The sequence below is a fragment of the Phascolarctos cinereus genome, unplaced genomic scaffold (assembly GCF_003287225.1).
Source record: "Phascolarctos cinereus isolate Bilbo 61053 unplaced genomic scaffold, phaCin_HiC Scaffold_2;HRSCAF=192, whole genome shotgun sequence".
NCBI classification, from domain to species: domain Eukaryota; kingdom Metazoa; phylum Chordata; class Mammalia; order Diprotodontia; family Phascolarctidae; genus Phascolarctos; species Phascolarctos cinereus.
The window spans coordinates 177,189,198-177,204,993 of NW_027555625.1; the positions used below are offsets into that span (position 1 = coordinate 177,189,198).

General features: G+C 36.9%; 1 protein-coding gene across 5 annotated transcripts in view; it reads right to left on the minus strand.

Moving 5' to 3' along the window:
* Nucleotides 1–15,796, minus strand: part of MCPH1 (microcephalin 1) — a 334,179-nt gene that overhangs the window by 187,038 nt on the left and 131,345 nt on the right. The window lies entirely within an intron of this gene.

Sequence of the window (15,796 nt, forward strand, 5' to 3'; positions counted from 1 at the left end):
AGCCTTTTTTAAGGACCACCCTGCTTACCTACTGGCCCAAGGAAAGGGCTAAAAAAGGTGCCCTAAAAATTATCTCCTTCACCAAACTCTGGCCTGCTTACTGCCATAGGTGGGGATCCCACCCTGCAGTCAAAACATAAAAAAAACTTTTGCAAAGAAGGTTCCATTCACAATTGGTACATGAAATGTGTGCACATTTATGAACAACTTCAGAAGAAATCTAGTAGACCTGAAAGATGAATAGCTCTTGTGAGAGAACTCAGCCAGTATTGCATCCAAATAGCCCTGAGGAAAACAAGGCTGGCAAATGAAGGCCAGCTTACCAAAGTCGGAGCTGGATACATGTTTTTCTGGAAAGGTCACAGTGATGGGGACCACCACGAAGCTGGCTTGGGTTTCAAAATCAAAACTAATTTAGTCAACAAGCTTGTATGCCTCCCAAAAAGAGTGAATAACAGGCTCATTACAAATATGATTGCTAATTGCAGGAAAGCACCATGCCACCATCATCAGTGTGTATACTTCTACCATGACAAACTCTGATGAGGTCAAAGAAAATAATTTTGAAGACCTGGAAATCCTTATCATCAATGTACTGAAAGAGGACAAGCTTATAATTCTGGGTGACTTTAATGCTAGAGGAAGCACAGATTATCAGACATGGAAGGTAGTCCTTGGGAGGAATGGAGTAGGAAATAGCAACAGCAATGGTCCATTTACTACTAAAGACCTACATCTCATTACCTTCTCATCAACAACACTGTCTTTTATTTACCTAAATGTAAGAAAACTTTGTGGTTGCACCTTCACAGCAAACACTGGCATTTAACAGACTATGTCATTGTAAAAAGAAGAGAAAGACAGGATGTGAGAGTGACAAAGGCAATGTGTGGCATGCAATGTTGGACTGATCATAGATATCCTCTCCAAGTTAAACACTGGTATTCAACAAAAGTGGCGGCCTCAAGGCAAGATGACCACCAGAAGACTTAATATCAACAGTTCAGAGCACTTCTCTGAGTGTGAACAACTTGTTGCTAACCTGGAGGAAAAGCTGAGCCAAAACACAGTTGGCAACAGTGAAGCAGAAAAGGAGTGGATAGCTTTCAGAAATATGGTGTATAGCAGCCCATTTACTCCTATGGGCCAGAACACTTTCAGACATTAAGATTGGTTTGATGAAAATCTGCTAAACAAAAAATGAGAACTCCACAGGTTTTCCCAGTAGGATGGTTTGTCTGTCTCTAAGAAGGTAAGAAGGAAGATGAATTCAGTTTTATGCAGACAGTAATTATTCAAAGTGCTATTGTGAGCCCTGAAGGCTATTTATGGGCTAAAGACCTACTGCTCATCTCAGCTACTCAGTGCTCATAAAGCCACACTGATGAGTGATAAGCACATAATCCTGGAGAGATGCGCTGAACACCTCCACGGCATTCTCAACAGACTGCCATCAACCAAAGTTGAAGCCACTGACTTGTTTACTTCAGGTTGAAGTCAATCCCTCTCTAGCTGATCTTCCAAATGAAGAAACTGTTTTGAATGCCATTAGGCTCCTTTTGTGTGACAAAGCACTGGGTGCTGATTCTATTTCAGCTGAAATTTAGAAGACATCAATTGGGGAATGGTTAAACAAACTGCGGTATATGATTATGAAGGAATACTGCTGTGCTGTAAGAAATGATGAGCAGGCTGATTTTAGAAAAACATGGATAGACTTGTATGAAAAAGTGAAGAGTGAAATGAGTATCACCAAAAGAACACTGTATAGAGCAGGGCTTCTTAAACTTTTTCTACTCGTGACCCCTTTTCAAGTTTCTGAGGCCATGTGCATTGCAAAGTATGCATGCTTTGTGTTCAGAACCAAGGCTGTAGTGAAGCTGCCTGATGCAACATGGGCAAGCGCTGCCAGGAACCTTAGGTTCATACATGTTTGATTTGAATTAATTTTTGGTCGTGCATTCAGAAACCTTTTACTGTTGCCAAATTTTTTGCAACCCCATGTGCAGTTTAAGTTTAGGTTTAAGAAGCACTGGATAGAGTAGCAGCAATATTGTTTTAAGAATAACTGTGAATGATTAAGATAATCTGAGTATTCCAATTACAAAGGATCTATGAAGGAAGATGCTATCCATCTCCAGATAAATAACTGATAAACAGAAGTACGCATGATACGGCTTTGCATAAATTACACATCTTTGTCAAACGGTGGCCATCTGCAGTGTGGTATGGGGACAGAGGGAGGGAGACAGTTCAGAACTTAAAATATAACAAAAAAATTAAATTTCAAATATATTTAAGAAGAATATTTCAAAAGTATACTCTCTCCTGCTATAATATTCTCATGATAGCAACACTGACAATTCCCACAATTCACACTTGATTTCCAGAAAGCCCAGTATGTCAGTCTATGCTTCCTATTTCAGAAAGTTCTATTTTGTTTTTCTTCTCCTTTAACAGCAACTAACTGACCTCTTCTGGACCTCTTGGTTTCCTTTTCCTACAATCATACTTTTGTCTACATTCTCCCTTAGAATTTTCACCTCAACTTCTCCATGTTACTTCCTTATCATTTTTAATACTTGTTCTGAAAGTATCATAAAGGTACAATTATGGGTATTGAGAAGAACCATTTCCAAACTAAAATATAAAAACAATAGTCTCTTACCTCAGGATGAAGTCTTAAAATATATTTTAAGCTAGAAACTACATGATGGATAATATGCAGTCAGTTCTACTATAATTCATGTTTCAAAAACATGAATTTGTTCCAATGTGATTGATATGTTAATGAACATTTTGAGCATAACGCAATTTCTAGGCTCCCATCTTTTTGATGGGTCAATGATGAAGTCTGTGAGCACTGTGCCCCTAATCCCGTTTCCACCAAAAGCACTGTGGTTTTTCTTGCATGATTTTGCATGGCAGGAAGTTTGGGGGGAATGTATGTTGTGTAATAGTGAAATTCTTTGTATTCTGGATGTTTGAAGGATATAAATATGAAGAAACTCTCTGAGCCTAGGTTCTCTCATCTATAAAATGGGAATAATAACATCTGTATTACCTATCCTCCCAGGTTGTTGTATTACATGAGATAACGCATGTCAGATGCTTCGTAAATTTTAAATCCTTATATGATTTTTTTCAGTTATTAGTATTTAGCACCTTTCCAACTAGGAGCATAAGTAAAGTTTGCTGAACTGAACTGAATAAGCTGATTAACTTAATGGCTTCTATTTTTATCAGTGGCTGTTTATACTTCAAATCTTTTTATCTTAACACAGTGTCCCTGTTTATGCTTTAGTTCTCAGGGATGATCCATTTTTTTTGAGAAATATCTTTTTAATATGCAAAGATTTCTTACAAGAGATGGTTATTATATAATCAATCATCAGTCTGATGAAATAGGTGTAAACACAAGCATTATCTAATAACCTAATGATTGCTGATGTATATCATCTATGACCTGAATATTCCACCAAGCATTTAGCATAGGATAGATAATCCCTACTGAACAATATTGAACAATGCAAGGAAGAGGAAAGATAGATGGAAGAGGTAGTACCTTTTAACTTCTTTATTTCCACAGATGGTACCATCATTATACCTCAGTATTCCAGTCATCCCTAACTTTTCCATCTGCTTCAACCTACAAATCAGATTTTTGGATGAGTCCCACCATTTTTTCCTCCTTAATATTTCTTCTTTTTCACTCACACTACAGCTACATTTGTCCAGGACCTTATTTCTTATCACCTGTATCAATGGAATAACCTCTTAGTCATACTCCCTCCAGTCTATTCCCCTCTTCTATCTCCTCCACATTGTTACCCATGACATTTTCCTAACACATCAATATGATGATATCACTCCTCTCTCTACTCAATAATTATCAGTGACTAGGTAGCTAGGTGGCATAGTGGATAGAGTACTGGCCCTGGAGTCAGGAGGACCTGAGTTCAAATCCAGCCTTAGACACATGATACTCACTAGTTGTGAGATCTTGGGCAAGTCACTTAAACACAACTGCCTCGTCAAAGAAAAAAAGGAAAAAAACCAAAAAATAATTGTCAGTGACTTTGTTACTCAATCACTGTCAGTGGCTTACCATATAAAGAATTCTGACATTATTTTGACATTCAAGGCCTCTGCAATTTGACTTCAACCTGCCCTTCTAGCATTACCTTCTAGCATTACTCCCCTCCATACAGTTTATATTCACAGAGTGGTGGTAGAGCCCTAGACTTAAAGTCAGAAAGACCTGACTTCAAATTCTGTCTCAAATACAGGTATGTGATCCTGGGCAAGTTATTTTATCTTCTCAGATTCAATGGGGATAATAGCACTTGACTTAGGGATTTGTTGTGAGGTTCAAATAAGATAACATGTAAAGTATTTTGCAAATCTTAAAGCACTATATAAATGTTTGCTAATGTTATTTTGGGGGCAGCTAGGTGAATAGAGTGCTGGGCCAGGAGTCAGGAAGACTCATCTTCCTGAGTTCAAATCTGGCCTCAGATACTTACTAGTTGTGAGACCCTGGGCAAATCATTTAACCTTGTTTGTCTCAGTTTCCTCAACTGTAAATGAGCTGGAGAAGGAAATGACAAACTACTCCAGTATCTCTGCCAAGAAAACCCCAAATAGGGTCACAAAAAAAATCAGACACGACTGAAACGAACAACAATGTTATTTCTATTCCCTATCCCTCATCGTTTTATTAACCTCTCTTGTCTGTGTCTTTGCTCATATGGTTCTACATGTACAGAATGGACTACTGCCAACTGTCTTATTCCCTACCTTTCTTCAAATTTCACCTCAGATGCTACCTCAATTTTGAAATTTTCCCTGATCCTTCCCTTTCCACCCCTACAAAAGTGATCTTTTTCTCTTCAAAGTTCTCCTGATATTTTATCTGGACCTCTCATCTACATATATGTTGGTCTCCTCTTGTATTGTATTTTTTTGTGTACTTGAATCTCTCACCATTAAAATATTAGAGTATGAAATGCTTGCAACCAGAAGTTTTTATTATAACTACCTTCCTCTTCCTAACTTTCCCTTCACCAAGCCTTGCACAGAGGAGCAGCTTTATAAATGTTTGTCAAATTGAAGTACTGGCTCTTTAAAAAAAAAAAAACCTCCCTACTTTCCCCCAGCATTCCTAGAGCAACAAATGAGAGCTGGTGTGATGACAGAAAGCAAGAAGGTTTTCTTGAGATGATTAAAAAATATTTATACCAACATTTTAATACTGATTTGATAATAACAACCCTCAAAAGTGTTGGAATTTAGAATGAACACAGGTCAAGGGCAAGGTCATTAAGGGTGAAAAATAGGGCCTACAGCCAGTCACATTGTATGTTCTGCCAACTATTGCATAATCTTTTTACAAAGGTGAACTCTGGTTACAATGAACAATCCACTCTAGTACAGCCCTGAAGGTGGAAAAGTAGCATCTGAGAAGATGTGGATGTAAAACACTGTCTTATCACCTAGGTGAAAGTAAAAAGGTTTAAGTGCCCATGGAGCATAAAAGCAGGAATTGTCCCTGTTTGGATCCCAACTTCCGATAGGCTGATCCTTTTAAACTTTGAGTAAGATGGCATGCAACTGGCATGCCTCTGCCTGCCATTAAAAGGAGACCAGGCAGTCACATGAAGCGTGCTATAGACTGTCTCACTCCTATCTCCGTACTGAGTTCTTGATTTTTGATCTCAGCTTGCCCTTGGCTCTGTCTTCTCTGAGACCCACTCAAGACTAGCAAATTAATTTCCTGAACTGAAGAAACCCACCTCTGAGATTCCTGGTTTAAATCTACCCTGGTTCTTCAATCTCCATTTCATTCCCACTCTAAGTTAAGGCAGACCAACCTCTTCCTCCTAAAGTGAACAACTGTTAAAAATTGTAAATTGCTGGTTGCCATTGAGTGTATGCATATGTGTGTGAACAAAGAGACTTCCCCTTTCTCTCCAAGCTTGGCTGTGCTAGTGGCTGTTAACCTCTCACGTCCTGCCATCCAACTGGGGAGAGAAGATGTGCCAATTTATCCAATGAAGCATAAGCTCTTAGCCATGATAGGAACCAATGTGGCAATTATGACAACAATCAACTACACCAAGCAGCACCATTCCATATTATTGACAGCTGCTGAAGTATAGAAGTAAAGGGCTATCACAGAACCTATTTTTTCAAAGCTTAAGCCCATTTTTTAGGCTTAAAAGGATGACTACTATGCTAATAAAAATTGTTTTAAAACAATTGACTTTAATTCTAGTGGTATTGGAGTGCATCTTAATCAGTACATTGAGTTCTGACAAAAAACAAGGGAGTGGATATAAAATGGATGTAATATTCATTTTAAAATGAAGCTTAGTAACAAGGGCCCACCTGACAAGTAGGCAGAGCACATATTTTCCAACTAATATGATTTTGTACATCAAATCATTATCTCAGCTGCATACTGAAATTTCACCACAATAATTTGTTCCTTTTTATGGTATTTATTATTTTAAAATCCAAAATCAAATTAAATTAGGAACTCTTAAATTCCTAATACTTCATTGTGAATTATATTCTCATATGTTTTCTTTAATGACAGAAAAGGACTCTTCTTTATGGTAGGAAGTAGGTAAAGAACCTGAGATTACTTTTTGAAATATATTAAAATACTAGAGATAACAGGCCGAGGAAGGAGGTATTGAAAAACAAAGAAAAGAGAAAAGCTATTCTGCTGTCTAAAAGGAAGACACACTTGAAGAATTATTGGCTCTCAAGTTCTACAATATAGAGGAATAGACACAAATACACAGACACACCCCTTAGCAGAGACACAGCTATAAAAGGAATTTAGTTTAAATTATATTTCTTAACTACTAAGAACTTAGGATTGCTAAGTTTTAAGAAGGATAAAGGATACTTTTCTTTTCTTTGGAGATTGTCACGGGCTCACTGAAGTTTAGGAGTCTAGTGATTTTTCTCAGAAAGCTGAAAAAGGATAATCAAACAGGAAAATAAATGTGACCTAGGAGGCTTAGGGATTTCAGATGGATAGGAGAAAAAAAAAAGGCATGGAGTTGGAGGTAGCATTGAGCAACATAGCTTAGTGGATGAGCTCAGGTAATCTTGAGGTTAGATGTAGATACATCTCTTTTGAGAGGAAAGGGAAGGGGAGTAAAAAGTGTGAAAGGCACGGGGAAAGACATATCCTCTGTTCAATACATACTTAACTGATTTCCAGGTTGGCAGGGTCTAGAAGGAAGCTTTCAATCAATAAGCATTTTTTTAAGTGGGCACTGTGATAGGCACTGTGGGTAAAAATGCAAAAGAGAAACCATTTGAAAAGAGAAAATAATTAAAGAATCCCTAATGGAATTCAGGGCCAGAGAGATCATATTATAGTAACCATATTGTTTTATAGATGAGGAAAGTGAGACTTAAAGAGTTAAGTTACTTATCTAATGTTACATAAGTGTATTTAGCATAGCTGGCATTTAAACAGCTACTCTGAATCCAAATCCATACCCTTTTCACAACTTGATGATGCTTTCTGTCTCAAAGACCCTTATCTATGTATCCAGTAGTCACCTGAAAAATGGGGAATTCTCACAGAAAAAGCCTATGAACTCAGTATAGTATGGGGTGACTGACAAAGAGAGGGGGCTCTAATAAACAAACGAAAAGTATAATTGTATTAAAACATGAGAAAATCAAAAGGACAAAATAACAGAGAGAATGGGTTTCTCTATTATTCAAAGACTTGACGATTGTAACATTTCCCTTTAAACATTTTTGTCTAACACCAAGCTTCATTTTTATTTAATAGAAAAAATACATACCAAAGGTGCCACCCTAGTCAAACTAATTTATTTTTATACTGCTGTGTCACTTCCTGCTCTTTATGAACAGAAAATAAACTCTGGTTAGGTTTTTGAATTTGTGAGTAGCTGCCAATTTACTCATGAAGTAGAAACACAAATTATTCCCTGTGTTGAAAACAATACACTGAACATTAGAAGCATAAACTGCTGTAAACACATGGAAATTACCAACATCATTCGTGAAAACAACAATTGAGGCTAAAACTTAATTGTTTAAAAGACACCATAATTTTAACTTTTCAACATGCATAACTGAACCACATGTAAACCACAGGATTGGGAAGCACTGCTGGAGTTCTCCTTTCCAAGTAATTTCCAGAGAATTCAGCAGAAACCCTGAAATATAAATATGCCTAGTATTGTTTCTCTTGGAAGATGACTTTTAATGCTGGCCAAGAAGCATATTTTAAGAATCCCCCCCCACTGCTTGTTGATAAAAAGTGTTGACATGCTGACCCAACGATGATGGTTGTGTTGATGAGCTCCTAAGCCTATCACTGGGGAATACGTGGAAGGAACTGGAAAACATTCATTCCTGAGAAAAGATTCAGGGACAACAAGAGACCCATCTTCAAAGATCTGAAGGGGTATCATTTAGAAGAGGGACTATATTTGTTCCATTTGGTACCACAGGAAAAAACTAGAAGCAACTAATGGAGCTTATAAAAAGGCAAGCTTAGGCTTGATGTCAAACTTCCTAATAATTAGAGCTGATCCAAAGTAGAACAGACTGCCTGCCTCAATAGGTAATGCATTCCTCTTCACTGGGGATATGCAAACAAAGACTGGGTGACACTTGTTGGGTATATTATAACGTGGTTTCCTTTTGGATATGGGTTGGATGAGATAGCTACTAAGGTCCCTTACCACTCTTAAATTCTATGATTTGTTAATCCTTACAATAAAATTCTATCGGTATGTCAGACACCAATATTATCTGAATGAAAACAGTAGAAAATATTACCTTGAAGTTTGTATGCTAATTTACATATTAGATGCAAAATAGATGATTCTTGAAGATCCACATAGGCTTCTATCGTGGCCTTTCTCCATGCTGAGTTGACAACTTGTGTCATTCACACAAAGGGAGTCGATCTGTGATTTCACTGGTGTAGGGAATGCCTTGATGAGGAAATTACCTCTACTAACGAAGGATTACACCTTCTACACAATGTGTAGTCTTAGAAAGCTGTCTAGAACACTAAGAGATTAAATGACTGATCTTAAGTCACATAGCTACTATGTGTCACAGGTAAGACTAGAATCCAAGTCTTCTTGGGTCCTCTATCAATTACTATGCCACATACATACACTGCCTCTACTAAAGATAGCAAACACAAAAATTCCTCCTAATAACTGAAGTAGGTAGAAGATGGGAAGATGGTCCAGTACATGTATCTAGACCCTTTTGTCTTCTTTTGTCCTATCATATTCTCTTCCCTAGGAACTACTGAACCCGTTCCTAAAACAATAGTGGAAATCTAAGTTATGGTATAAAGTTTGTGTTATGAAACTAAGACAGATTGTTCCATAAGTCTATCACCTTTGACTATTGTCCCTCATTATGAAAGGTCCCACGCCCCTATGGCACAAGTGGTGGTGAAAGGGAGCTAATTAGTAAGATCATGGCTACTTTGGTGAGTTGGGAAGGATAGCTCAGCGTGAAACTGTGGTTCTCTAAGGCCTTGGTGTTAGGGTTTGAAAAATAAAAGAGGAAGGTCCAATTAATAATTTTCCAGAGGGATGCTGGAGTAGAAATGTATGGTGGAACATGGGCCAAAAAGGACAGAAGGGAATCTGAGAATTACATATGAGTAGCTGCACATACTACTTATGGTTATTTGATAAAAGTGACTGTAGCATATAATTTTACACCTACCAGACTGGCTAAAATAATTAAAGGGGAAAGTAACAAATGTCAGAGGGAATATGGAAAAACTGGGACACTATTTCATTGTTGGTGGAATTTTGAACTCATCCAACCATTTTGGAGAGCAATCCAGAATTATGTCCAAAGAGTTATTAAACTGTCTATACCCTTTGACCCAGCAATACCACTATGAAGTCTGTTTACAAAGATGATTAAGGAAGAACGAAAAGAACTTATATGTTCTAAAATGTTTATAGCAGCTCTCTTTGTGGTGGCAAAGAACTGGAAATTATAGGGATGCCCATCAATTGGGAATGGCTAAACAAGTTGTGGTATATGATTGTGATAGAATAGTACTGGGCTATAAGAAATGATGAGCTCAATGATCTTAGAAAAACATGGAAACACTTGCACGAAAAAATGAATAGTGAAATGAGCAGAACCAAGAGAATATTGTATAGAGTAACAGTAATATTGTTTTAAAAACGACTTTGAGTGAATAAGTCATTTTGACTATTATAAATACCCAAATTAATAATAAAGGATACATGGGAAAAATACTATTTGTATCCAGAGAAAGAACTGATAAATAGGAATATGTATGAAATAATTTTACATATGTATATGTACACCTATTTGTGTCTAATGGTAGCCATCTCTAGGGGGGAGGGAGAAGGGAAGAAAAAAAGAAAAAATAAATTTACATGATAATTTCAACATATATTTAAAAGGAATAGTAAGCCGTACATAATAGATTTGCAGTTTCATATGCAATCATCTTTTTTATTATCTTATGGAAATGCTTGTTTTATTACATAAATTTAAAATGAAACAAATAAATAAAATAACAGGTGCATGAATCTGTCTTTAAAAGGCCTACTTAACCCCAAGGTAGCTCTCCAGAGAGAGTCATAATCTGTACTATACTGCTATAATTCTGGAAGTGGGAGATTGGGACAAGAGGGTATCTTGGCTCAAGAATACAAGGGCAGAACTAACAAAGTGCTATTAAACATTTAGCAAGACAGTAAAGTATCATAATACACACACACATAATACATGCAATCTCCAGCATATTTGAAATCTACAAATCAGTGAGTCAGCAAGCATTTGTTAAACATTTACTATATCCCAGGCATCATTCTAAGCACTGGAAATACAAAGAAAAGTGAAAATAGTCCCTGCCCTCAAAGAGTTAACATTCTAGTGGGGAAGGAGACATGTAAAAACAAAAAAAAGGTACATAAAATATGCACATAAAAATAGATAAAAAAATAATCTCAGAGGGTAAAGCATTAGCAGCTAATGGGACCAGGAAAGATTCCCTGCAGAAAGTGAGATTTGAAATAAGCCTTCAAAGAAGGCAAGGAAACTAATCAATCAATCGACATTAATTTATTAAGCACCTATTATGTTCTAGGCACTGTCCTCGGTGCTGGGGATAAAAAATATAATAAATGAAATAATTCCTACTCACAAGGAGCACATATCATAAAAAGATAAATAAAAAAGATACCCACATGTATATATATATATATATATATATATATATATATATATATACATACATATATACATACACATATATATATACACATATACATATGTAAAAGCATATACAGAATAAGTATAAAAAGAATAAATACACATAAATACAAAATACTTGAATACTAGGTAGTTTGAGAGTGAAGGCAATAGCAGTTGAGGGGATAGGAAAAGCTTCATGTAGAAGGTGATGCTTGAGATATGTTTTGAAGAAAGAAAAGGATATATAATGTAGAAGTGAGGGGGATGTCAGTTCTAGGCTAGAGGAATGATCAGTGCAGTGGCAGAGATGGAAGATGGGAGTGTCGTGTGAGGATTCAAGAGAAGGCCAGTTTGGAAGGATTGACGACTTCAGTAAGAGGAATAAGATTGGAAAGAAAGCTTGAGGCTAGGTAGTGAAAGGTTTTAAAGCTAAAAAGGGTAGTTTATATTTGAATATAGCAGCAATAAGAAGACTAATAGAGTTCACTGAGCAGAATAATGACATGGTCAGATCAGTATTTAAGGAAAATCATTTTGGCAAAAGCATGGAGGGTAGTTTGAAGTGAGGAGAAACTCAAGATAGGGAGATCAAATAGCAGATCATTTCAATAATATAGGTGAGAGGTGATAAAGGCTTTTCTAAGGAGATGGCTATAAGGTTAGAGAGGGATCAGATGTGAGAGATGTAGAGGTACAGAGGAAAATATCTGGATAGGTGGGTGAGGGAGAGGATAATGCCAAATTTAAATATCTAAGATACTGGAAGAATAGTGGTACCTTCAACAGAAATAGAAGTTTGGAAGAATAGACAAATTCTCTTTCTGACATATTATGTCCAAAAGAAGTGGAAGGCAGGTTGGAGAGCATTTCAGGAATGAAAGATAAAGACAGGGAATGGAGTATTCTATCTTAGGGACAACAGAAAGTAAGCTAGTTACTAAATTGTAGAGCTCAAGGAAAAGAGCAAACTATAAACACTGGAAAGGTAGCAGGGGCCTAGATTTAAATGCCAACAGAAGGCTTTGTATGTGTTCCTAAAGAACCACTGGAGCTGAGAGACTACGAGAAGGGTGACATGAGAAGATCTGCTTCATAGGAAAATCATTTTGGTAGCTAAGTGGAGGGTGGATTAAAGTAGGGAGAGACTTGAAGATGGAAGACCTATGGGAAGACTGCAGTTGTTTGAGTTAGAGATGATGAGGCCCTGAACTTGGGTTTTGGCTGTGTGAGTAGAGAGGAAAGACCTTAATTAATATTAATGTACAGTAATGTTAATGTTAATGTACAGTAATCAATGTAAAAGTTTTCAGTTGGTTACTAAAATGTCTACCCTTTGATCCAGAGATTGTATCACTGGGCACAGACCATCATGAGGTCACTGAGAAACAAAAAAGTCTCCCATATATACCAAAATGTTTACAGCAGCACTTGATGAATACCTATTAACTGGGGAAAGACTAAGTAAATTATAGTATATTAATGGTGCAGAGAAATGTGGATACCCATTTTCTATTCCATTTAGAAGATGTCATGAGTCTTTTAACTCTAGTTTCTCCAGAAATTTGTTTAGTTCTACATTTTACCTTTTGCTTATCTTTCTGTTAGACTTATCAAAAAAACTGTTTCCTTCTTTGTCCCTTTTTATTTTTTGAATGTTTGTTTTTTCTTTTGACTGATAGACAAACTCCTGCTTTGTTGGATTCACTTGATGTACAGTAAATTTTTTTCCATCTCCTTTTTCGTGTATGTCTTTTTGTTTTCCTAAATGGGCTTCTAAGCAACAGATTGTAGAGTCTTATTTTCTTATCCAATCTGTCACTCTTTTTTATTTTATTGGATTGTTGAATCCATTAACATTTAAAGTTATGAGTTAGATTTATATTTTTTCCATCTCTAAATATTTTTTCTTCTGCTATAAACACAGAATTATATTCCTTCAGTTACTTTAATCTTTTTAAAAGACGATCCTGTTTCTATTGGCTCTCTTCCCCTCCCTCCTTATCCTCTTTTCTTATTTGTTACCTCTTTCCCTTTAGGGTTTTGTTTATTAGTTCCTCTATCGTGCTTTTATCTGGTTATATATTTCTTCCCCATTTTCTTTCTCTCAGTCAAGTAGATCATTTCTTCTTCTCCTCCCCTTCAGTTTGTCTGGTTCATTAGTTTTTAAATTCACTTTTGTGTCCCTTTCCAAAAATGGTTTTTCTCACTCTCATCATTATCCATATTCACTTTCTGTTTACTCTAGCCCCTCATTCTCTGAATCATGACCCCATAATCATCTGGTCTCTCTCTTTTCTCTGTATTCTTTAAACAATCAAAGCTTCCAAGGCACAGTGCATAGAATATTGGGCCTGAAGTCAGGAAGACCTGAGTTCAAATCCAGCCTCAGATGCTCACTAGCTGTGTGACCCTAGGCAAGTCAATTAACTCTGCCTCAGTTTCCTCATCTGTAAAATTAACTGGAGAAGGAAATGGCAAACCATTCTAGTATCTTTGCCAAGAAAACCCCAAATAGGTTCACAAGGACTCAGAAATGAATGAAACAACTGAACAACGCGCCGGGCTGTATGCTAAGCACTGAAGATACAAAATGAGGCAAACGACAGTATTTGCCTTCAAAGAGCTCATAATATAATGGTTGAGACAACAAGCAAACAAACATCTACCAATAAGCTGTATGTATTGTAAATAGGAAATAATTAAAAGAAGGAAGACACTAGAAGTAGGAGGGCATGGGAAAGACTTTTCTGTAGAAGATGGGATTTTAGTTGGGACCTGAATTTAGAGAAACCAGGAGGAAAAGAGGAGAAGCAGAGCATTCCAGGTCTGGGTGACAGCTAGAAAGACTGTTTGGGTCCAAGACATGAAGCGTCTTGTTCTAAGATCAGCCAGGAAGGCAATGTCACTGCATTGAAGAGTATGTGGTGAAGAATAAAGTGTAAGAAAACTTGAAAAGTAAGGGGTAGGAAGTCGTTAAGTTATGCAGGTCTTTGAACGCCAAACCAGGCATTTTGTATTTGATTCTGGAGGCAAGAAAAAGTCACTAAGGCTTATTAAGTAGGGAAGTGACAAGGTCAGACCCATACTTTAGGAAAATGGCAAGTGGAGGGAGGATGAACTGGAATGTAGACAGACTTGAGGGAAGCAGACTTACCTGTAGGCTATTGCAGTAGTCCAGGCATGAGGTGATGAGAGTATGCCAGCCAGAGTGGTGGCTGTATCAGAGGAGGGAAGGGAGACCATTTGAGAGATGTTGCAAAGGTGAAAACAACAGGCCTTAGCAACAGTTTGAATATGGGAGGTTAGACAGTGAGGAGTTGAGGATAACACCTAGATTATAAGTCTGGGGGAACAGGAGGATGGTTTTGCTGTCCAGAGCAATGGGGAATAATGGAAGCAAGGGGAGACTTTGGGAGGAAAAGATAATGAGTTTAATTTTGAACATGTTGAGCTTAAGATAGATGGACATTCAGTTCAAGATGCCTGAAAAGCAGTAGTTATGAGACTGAAGGTCAGCAGGGGTGAGGCAGGATAGGTAGATTTGAGAATAATCAACATGGAGATGATAATTAAATCCATGAGAACTGATGAGATTTCCAAGTAAAGTTGTATAGAAATATAGTGCCCATTCCTAGAAAGAATGAAATGAGGCATAATAGAACAAAATTAATAACAAACTTCATTAAAAAACACTCAAGTAGGGCAGCTAGGTCACACAGTGGATACAGCACCGGCCCTGGATTCAGGAGGGACCTGAGTTCAAATCTAGCTGCAGACACATAACACTTACTAGCTGTGTGACCCTGGGCAAGTCACTTAACCCCACTGCCTGGCCAAAAAAAACCCCAAAACGCTCAAGTACCAAATATATGAATTTAAAACTCCTATGTAACTTAAATGGGACCTAGAATCATGGAAAAACATGAAACCAGTAACAGTCAGTAAGTTACACATATGTAAATGCATAGCATGCAAATATAGAAAACAGTGTATTTCTCTGCAGTCTCACCTCACAATCCATAATAGCAGTGTTATTTACACTACTTGTGATACAGATATTAGTCTTCAGAAATGCAAACAATATGCTTAAGTCTGAAAAGCTGGTTAAAAAAAAGAACATTCTTAAAAAATGCTAAAAGGATGCAATTCATATCAACTTTCTGAGCATATTTCTTCTCTTTTACATGTAATTATCATAATATAAGTAAAATATATTTTCTAGAAAGTGTAATTCTAATGCTCTCCTTTAACATATAAAGTAGACTTGTTTTGAGGAAAGTCCAATTTAAAAATAAAGGTACACATTTCATACTGTTTTAAAACAAAGCCATAAATGTACAATGAAACATGGAGTGGAAGGCTTGAATTCATAAATTCTCTTTGTACTTGGTTATTTTTCAGAAAGAAATGATGGAATCCTAATAAAGCTGCCCCCAGCTCCAATATTCTAACTTACTTATGGGACTCACTGAACATCAGGCATGTCCTCATTTGACCACACAATCTGGCTTTAACCATA